At 38.0% G+C, this 9,327-nt stretch overlaps 1 long non-coding RNA gene across 1 annotated transcript; it reads left to right on the top strand.

The window, feature by feature from the left end:
- Nucleotides 1-4,481: 4,481 nt before the first annotated feature.
- On the top strand, nucleotides 4,482-8,979 carry LOC118107363. The gene is made up of 2 exons (XR_004695778.2): nucleotides 4,482-4,880; nucleotides 8,117-8,979. It is a non-coding gene; the product is annotated as an uncharacterized LOC118107363 (long non-coding RNA).
- The last annotated feature ends 348 nt before the right edge of the window (nucleotides 8,980-9,327 follow it).

The following is a 9,327-nucleotide window of genomic DNA, read 5'->3' as shown; positions in this document are numbered from 1 at the left end:
GGATCAGAGGGGGGGAGGAGGAGGAGGAGGGTCGGGATCTGGATCCGCCCCGACTCACACTTCTGGAAGTTTCGGAAGTTTCTGCCCCGAGGACTCACAAAGTGAACACACACACTCACACCAAAGAGCTGGATCAGAGTGAAGAGATGCTTCTTATTTATTGTTTTTTCTTTGCATCTCTTTCAACAAAAGAGAAACAAATGTAGATAATCAACACTATGAACTTATTGATCCAACTTGTTAATGGGATAGTTCACCCCAAAAATGAAAATTCACTCATTATCCACTCACCACTGTGCCGATGGAGGGGTGGGGGAAGTGTTTGAGTCCGCAAAACACTTTTGGAGTTTCAGGGGTAAACAGCGTTGCAGCCAAATCCAATACAATTGAAGTAAATGGTGACTGATTTTTCAAATGTAAAAAAACCAGCAGAATAAACATAAAATGCCTCCGTACTGCTCCTGTGGTGTCTTCCAAGTGTCCGGAAGGCCCGACATTCAAATTCAAGTTGAAAAGAGGTCATATACACCAAATGTTCTCTGTGATCCACGTTTCATTCGTTGCTCCAGAGGAGGATAACAGGATAACACATTGGATTGTATTGGATTTGGCTGCAACACTGCTGACCTCTTACCACTTCACCCACCCCTCCATTGGCATAGTGGTGAGAAGATAATAAGTGAATTTCTCCTTTTTCGGTGAACTATCCCTTTAAAAGTTCAGTCTGACAGGGTGAGTGAGGGGGGTAGTCAGCTGCAGCATGCAACTTCACCACTAGATGTCACTAAAGTCTACACACTGGACCTTTAAATTAGTAAATGCGTATTTTTAAAACACAGACTTAGTATTGTTCAAGCTTCCAATATGGATTAGTGCAATCCATACATTTACAGCAATATACATTTATATAAAATGTATGTTTCGATTAACTGACCCAGAAAATGCTATCATAAGGACTTTAACCGAGACGACACTAGTGACACAAAGTTCTCATCTTGTCTTTGGAAACACTGGCACAAAAGTCTATATGGTTTTTGATCCATGTGTACTGTTGTGATTATATTCTATATTGTTGTCAGATAGGAGTCTGTCCCTGTCTGTTCAAACTGATTGTCTGGTTAGCTAACTAGCACATAATCAGTTAGCTCTCTAGGACAGAGGAAGAGTCCTGTTCTGTCCTGGGGTCGGCAGCCATTGGTTTCACGAATTACTGAATGAAAAATCTGTTATTGTTGCTTGCTGTTGATTTAATTTTATTCGAAAAATTTGATACACCTTTAATAGAATGTTTGAAATTATTTTCATGGTTTCTTTATTTAGGCTAGGTTTCTTTCTGAAAAAATAGGACTTTTGTATGTCAATATGAATTAATAGAATGAATAATATGAATTAAAAAAAACTCTTATTCAGCTCTCTGTCCTTTTTGCATAATGCTTTTTAAAATCTGGTAATATTGAGCTTGGTGTGCAGGAGCAAGGTGATTCAGGCTTTTTTTTTTAAAGCCTAATACAAGATTACAAAGTGACTGGTCCATGATTATCAAATTAAGGCAGAGTTTTCTTTTTGGCCACAAAGAACACTAAAAGCTGTGTCATGTCTTCTCTGGGTATCATATTACATTGTTACTCCTGGTGTGGTTAGAAAACACATCAAGGATTACAGAAAGGTATAATATTCAGATATAATGTGTAAAACAGATATCAGAATAAGTCACAGAAGTGTTTTTTCCCCCGAGATTTTTATGCTTTACTCTTTAACATACACAAATTGATGCACCGGCCTGTATTTTTGTCAAAGCAATATTTTCATATTGTGATGTAATGATGCTCTCAGCCCTTCATCTCTAGTAGAACACCCAAGGTTCATCTGTAACTTCTCCTAATAAACTGCCTGACCACCAGGTGGTGTACGTGACAGGAGTTTACTGCATGATTTACAGTGTCAAATTTGCCCTGACAATGGCCCCAAATATTTACGTTATTATTTCACCAAAGCAAATTACATTTCATCCCCTGCCAGAGCATTATCTTCACTTTAAACTGTGTTTAGACCACATGTATAGTCAATAACTCAGCCATCTTTAGCCCTTCTGCTCCATCCTCCTTTTGATTATACTTTGACTCAGTTGTTAAAGAGATTGAATAATATGGGTCTACATTCTCAGGTACATTTACCACCATAATAATGAATAACATCAAATGGCTTAAATGTTGAAGAATGACGACGACCAGCTTTAACTCCTGTCAAAAACACGTTGGTGGATTCAAACTGACCGTACAATCAGGGGCATCGTTTTTTTAATATTAATACAAGATACAATAATATACTTATATAACATAAGTATGATATAAAGTCTAACCACTCTTTAAGTTCTCAGATTCCTAAAAATAGACTGACGAACTCGGACATGCATTCGTAGCAGAGTGAGATGTGACGATTATGAAGAAAAACATGATTAATATCAGTAATGAGTCATCTTCGTGACTTGAGCAATATATAAAAAGAGGAACTTGGATGTTTGCTAGGACAGAGGCCCACACAGCCCTTATAGCCTTATATGGGTGTATATGGGTAAATGTATGTGTTTGTGTGTGTAGTTTGGGAATGAAGATATAAAAAAAAGTTACATTCAAATGTTATTTAACAGATTCAAACAGTAGATTACTTTATATACTTTAAAGTTACTCATGTCATGTCGCGCGCGTGTGTGTGTGTGAGCCTGTCTGTGTGCCTTGTGATTCACCTTTGTCTAATAATACCAACAGCCCAGTCTGATAGTTGAACCTTGTGGAGTCCAGAGAAAATGAGGAATCAGGAATAAGAAGTGAGAGGAGCTGGATGTCCCCTCGCATGCATGTCGAGCCACCGTTCCATGTCATTGTGAAACACACGACGGCCACTGAAACCTCTGGTGACTATCAGCCAGGAAACCTGGGCCCTCTCTGTGGACTGTCCACCCAACGTCGTTTGTGAAACAGGGGAAAAAAGGGTTTCAGGGTTTTAGATACAACTTTACTGCTTACTGAATTGTTTGTGAAGATGTAAAGGCCGTCCAAAACTGCATGTTGCATGTTGAAGTGACTGCTGGTAGCTTACACTGTATTGAGTCCTACAAGGGAGACTGCATACATCATCTACAATATGTTTTTCCGTTTTTTATTAAATTAAATACAGATCTAGCTCATTGCTTGAATTATTATACAGACAATATGCATCGGATCATATCACATGAAAATCTAAATAAGGTCAAGCTCACTTTGTTTCTTAACTTTTTCAGTCACGAAAACAAACAATTACATAAAGCAGACACATTAAATTGTTATAAAAAGTTATCTTTTATTAATTTACATGATTTTGAGTTAAAAATGTCTTCAGACAACTATTTTCCATGCGTACAGACATCAGACATTTCCAACTGTGCTGGGACGTTGCACCCTCTGAGAACAAATTCAAAAATAAAGGTGCTGACCTTAATGCATATTTGTTGTCACAGGGGTACCACCACTGCTTGGACTGTTACGAAAATCAGTTTGTCACGTTCAAATTGATGCCTCAGTTTAACTGTCACTACATCCTGAAAGTGGTTTATTGTTTGTTTAAAGTATAAATAAACTAAAATGGCATTCAGTGGAGCACAAACCTCCTCCAAGGCCCAACAGTACCCTTGTTAAACCACATTTAAACACACTAGATCCAGATTTTTATTTTTATCTGCACCAAATTGCACACACTCCTAAATATCAGTCCCATAAACATGTCCGATTTCTTTTTCATTAAAGGTTGTTAGAAATTGAGTATAAAATAATCCTAGTGATATTTTCACCAGTGTGTGTTTTCTTTACGCTAAAATGGGTCCTTTATATTTAAATGCTTTATATTTACATCGGGAGCGGGTCCTCTCTACGGAGGCAGCCATGTTTTTTACGGAAGTCCAAACTGGACAAACCAAACACCTTTTGAGTTTTTATGACAACTGAAGGCTACCACCGGTTCTCTTTCATGTTTAGAAGGGGAGGGTGAGGTGAGGGGGATTCAGCTGCAAGATGAAACTTCACCACTAGATGTCACTAAATTCTACACACTGAACCTTTAAGATCCATGAAGTATTCTCGGAGAAAACAACTAAAATATCCCCAAAAAAGATCCTTCCCGAAGTTTTAGCAAAATCTTGCTTACAAACAAACAAACAAACCAAGCAACAAACAAGCGGATGGATGAAAAAACATAATCTTCTTGGTGGAAGTTGCTAATGCTATAAAGAGGAAGCATCTATTTACTTTTGTATTTATTCTTATTTGTACCAATAAGATAAGCAAATACATGCCGCTAAATTAAAAGTGGCCAAACTCTAAGAATTTATTTAAATTAAGCCTGTTTCACGTTTCTCAGCTAATATATAGTCTTTACAGAAAAAGAAAAAATGAAAGAGAAAAATGCTGTTACTTATGAATTCTTGATGGACATGCAGTGTTGACTCAATAAGGTCACGTTCATACAATCAGTGTGATTTGGAGATTCATTTACAGTAAATTCAGGATTAACAGGGTCAGCAGTTCAGTCTTACTCCGACTGAATGGAGTTGCAGGAGTCCATACTGGATTCACAGCCTGAAAAATGTGCTTTGTAGGAAGAGTTTTTGTCACCTTCTTGTTTTAATAAGGAAGAAGAAGAAGGAGAAGAAGAAGAAGAAGAAGAAGAAGCCTCATGGTACCAACCTAAATTGGTAAAATTAAGGAAGTTTTTAGTTCCCCTGCTAATTCAGAGATAAATAGAAAGCCTGAGTTTTTGAACCACCTTTGGCAATTTGCTTCCAGCCGTCCAGCAACTCTGTCGTGGACACGTTTACAACTGATCACTGCTGTACTGAACTGAGAGCGACGGTAAGACCTGAGACTCGGTCTCTGCCTGAGACTGTGGGCGTTTCCTGACTTTCCTCACACGAGTACACCGACATGACATAGAGTTTAGGTTTGCAAGGTTGATTTAGCAGGATTTGCTTTTATTTTCCAATTTCTAGAGTGTGTGATAATTTGATAGATAGATAGATAGATAGATAGATAGATAGATAGATTCACTGCAATATACTCTCTGTCTCATGTCTGTTATATTTATCTAGTATCCGTATCTGCAATACAATATCCAAATGTCTGTTTGTACTATATTTATCAATTTGTTCTTTTACTTATGTTATTATTTATAATTTGTTCAAACTGATATAGCTTTTATACCCTCTCAGCAAATCATAGCATTAATAATTACATTTGTGAGCAGAATGCAATGTAATTTGGATGAAAATGGTAAGACAGAGAGACAGACAGACAGACAGACAGACAGACAAACAGACAGACAGACAAACAGACAAACAGACAGACAGACAGACAAACAGACAAACAGACAAACAGATAGACAGACAGACAGATAGACAGACAGACAGATAGACAGATAGATAGATAAATATGCTGCCATTGCCATTTGCATTCACGCAGTAAAAACAATAATGCAGCTTGTCAGGGATTTTTTTCTTTTCTTTTCTTTCTTTATCTTTTTTGCTCAAACCCTTTTTTCTTTTTTTCTTTTTCTCAACCGAATTACTCAACTATCTCAGAAGAAATGGCGAGCGAAGACGATTACGAAATGTGAATCGAGCCACAGGAGTTACAGAGTGTGGACATCAACCTGCAGTCATTCTGGTCAAACTGATATTCTGCAGAGGAGGAGTGCAACACTTCCTGTTGCGACGTACCCTGTATCCTGTTTTCCACAGTCAGTGGTCATGCGTGTCATTCCCCTCTGCTCGGCTGTGTGGGCAAAACCTTGTGACCCTGTGCCGTGACTTCTCTCACACTGTTTTACAGCAACAGGCGCATGTTAAACATCACATTATTGTATCACGTTCTGTTGAGAAACGAGGGAGACTTTAGTCTGCGCAGTTAAAAGTGGAAGGGGGCAGAATACAGTGAATAACAGCCTGGTTTCACTGAATATAGCTCATGTGTACTGAAGTGTTAAACAAACACCAGTAATAGTAGTACTGTACAACCAGCAGACGGTGACTCCGTCAGAATTTCAGTAGGCTCTTAAAATAAAAGCATGCAAAGATAGCGATGAGAGCTTTGACACCTCCACACAGCAGGCCCCGAGACCTCTGGGGCCAAACTCTGCCACCGTGAAGTAAGAGGTGCCACTGTAACTGTGTGTGTGCCTGTGTGGGCTTGAAACATCACAGATACGGATCTTGCGACTGTATTCAGACAAAACTGTGAAGTGTTCAGTTACACCCTGTGGTGGGACCAAACCAGAAGCCAGTATATGCAGGCAGGGCAACTTCACACTGCGTAACAAATATATCCCTGCTCTCGACTTTGTTTTATACATTACAACTCCCTGGAGAAGTTGTTATCATAGAGTAAGAGTACGTTTATAATAACATGAAAACCCGTTGAGATGTGTTGAGAGCAGTTTGACAGTTTGGGATTATTAGTTTTCTTGTCACAAGTTGAAAAGATCGGCTTTAAATATGAAGATCCAGTGAGCAGCTGGTGAGCTTAGCTTAGTATAAAGCCTGGAAATAGCTCTACCTACCAGCACCTTTAAGGATGAATGATGTTGCATCTCATTTGTTAGAAACACTCCACCGCATCACAACTTATAAAACTACACATATACAGATAAAAAGATTGTGACCTGTGGACAGAGCAAGGCCAGATGTTTACACCTGTTTCCAGTCTGGGTGATAACAAACAACCTAATCTGCTGGCTGTAGTGTCACTGTCATATGCAGTTTACAGAAATGAGAGAAGTATTGATCCTCTCCTCTGACTCTAGGCAAGGAGGCAAAGTGTATAATTTAAAAATGTCAAATTATTCTATTAGGCCGCAGCAGCAGCCCACTGAAAAACATACTCAATGACAAGTAAAATTCCAGCTTTGAAAATGTTCTTTAAAGCAAGAATACATAACCTTTTGGATGATAAATGGCACATTCTCCCGCTAAGAAGTACAAATGAGAATTTCTAAGTAAAAAAACCCAGAAACAACCTTTATTTCTTTCAGAACCATGTGGTCTGAGCAATGTGGACACTAATGTTAGCAAAATAAATTGAAGGTGTTTAACCAGTTAGCTCACTCTGATCTGTATGATTGTTTAATTGTGCTACTGCCAGATAAGGTTATTCCAAAGCTGACACTTGACCAGGAATTCTAAAAGGGAACATATCTAAGTTTTATTAGCAAAAAATGTTTAAATATCAAGGGCAAAAGTACTGATGGAAGAAAATGGCCATTAAATATTACTAATGCATTATTACATTATTATGTATAACAGTGCACCATATTTTACCAGCTAAGATGGTTTGTATGTATATATGGAAACACTTAAGCCAAAGTTTAAAAGATTTTTTTTTTTAATGCATAACGGTGAGTAGGCTATCAAATGGACGGATTAAAAAAAGTAACTTGAGGACATGTAGTGAGTTACATCTCACCACTGCTGATATGATACTTTGAGAATTGATGTTTTTTGTCAGTTGTGTTTCTCTGTGGGAGCACAAATAAATGACTCATGTGACACAGACAAACACTGAACATGGTCATTCTCACATGTTTTGCGTGGCTGTTGTGTTTTTTTCATGCCATTGTTTCCACCACTATATACGGCACATAAAAGCCAATATATAAAGTGAATATCGGGAGTGTGAAAATCATGTTAAATATTTTTTACACTACAAACTTCCACTTCAGCCGTACTTAAATTCACACCTTCCCGTCTAGTATTTATGATGCTGTATTGAAAGCAGTATACAGTATTTTAGAGTTGTACCTAACAAGGTGGGTATATTTTCAATGCAAGAGATCAATAAGTAGCATGTACACATTTTGTAAAAACAAGACACAGCATGTGATCTGTCTGGGTAATGACCACTTTGGGTCTAAACCCACCAGTTACATTCCTTTAACTGTTTGATAATAGGAAATGGAAAAACAATGATGGTGGAAAATATATCTGTGTAATGAAACCAAAATGTCATCTGCCTCCATGATTCAACTGCACTTTCGCATATGTTTTACACAATAATGTCAGTTCTTGTTCTTACACTTTGGTTTTGCTTTCCCACAGACACTGAGGCAGTGAAGGTTTAACTGGGCTGCGGCACCTGGAGCTCGTATGGATTCAGTTTGTTGTCAAAGGACATTTCAACAGGACAAACTGCATCAAGGAGGAAACATGGTTGCTCAGAGACTTGGCACTTCAATTAAAGGGTTACAGTGGAAATCCACTTCAAGTCACAGAAAATTCTGAGGAAAACAAACGCCATCCTAAAGCAACCGGCTCTTATCGAAGCCTGGATCATCCACACCGTATGACACGACATGGATTCATTTAAAGACGGACTTCAAGGAACTGAATCTGAGACAAAAGTACCCAGTTCCTCATTTAATAATATGTCACTCTTGGTGTGCATGCACTGTATGCGTGTACTTTATTTCTCAGGCCACAAGCACAACAAACAGACAGCGACTAATAGAGTTCTGTGTAGAAAACCAGGAGGCATTTAAAAAGTCATTGAAAAATGCTGAGAGAAGCAGATCAGACAGACGGTCTGTAGATGTCTGTGTGTAAAGAGGAAAAACAGACACAGTGACGAGTACAGCAGAGCAGAATTTAATAGTTTTCTTTTGCAAATTCAATAAAAATTTACAATCCAATTATTTCAATCATTTCTTCAGTAAATGTTGATATAACCACACTAGACAAAGTAACGTATATGTTTGACTGAATCATTCTTTAAGCTGCTGAAAGTGTCTCGTCAAATTGTTATCATACATTTGTAGTGTGTTATTGCCCATAAGGTCAGAAAAGGACACACAAAAGGCAGCAGCTCCCACTGCCTGTGAACATTATATCTATTCAAATTTTACTTCTCAAATAACGTAAATAAATTGTATACGGCTTATAAAATTTCCCTGTATGAATTTTAATTGATGAAGGTGTGAATGATTTTCTTTTTGTTCATTCACAGATCTGTTTGAAATAATGTTTATTCTCCTGGTTAACAAAACAGTTTAAATTACTTCTTTGACACAAAAACTACAACACAGAGATCGTGTTGGCCGCTGATGGTGGATCCTGATAGTTGTGGTGGACCATGATGATGGATTATGGAGCGTGATCGTGGTGGCAGCTGATCATGGACAATGATAACAACAAGACGGCTTCACATACAATTCATCTGCTCACATACTCCACCATTACTGACAATAACTCCTCAATTCATTTGTCGTTGCTGCTCCCTTCATCTCGATCAAACATGTACAAATACTTTAAAC

Source organism: Hippoglossus stenolepis, chromosome 1 (assembly GCF_022539355.2).
Source record: "Hippoglossus stenolepis isolate QCI-W04-F060 chromosome 1, HSTE1.2, whole genome shotgun sequence".
Taxonomy (NCBI): Eukaryota; Metazoa; Chordata; class Actinopteri; order Pleuronectiformes; family Pleuronectidae; genus Hippoglossus; species Hippoglossus stenolepis.
The sequence above is the reverse complement of the archived record's forward strand: the minus strand, read 5'-3'. Positions and strand labels throughout refer to the sequence as shown.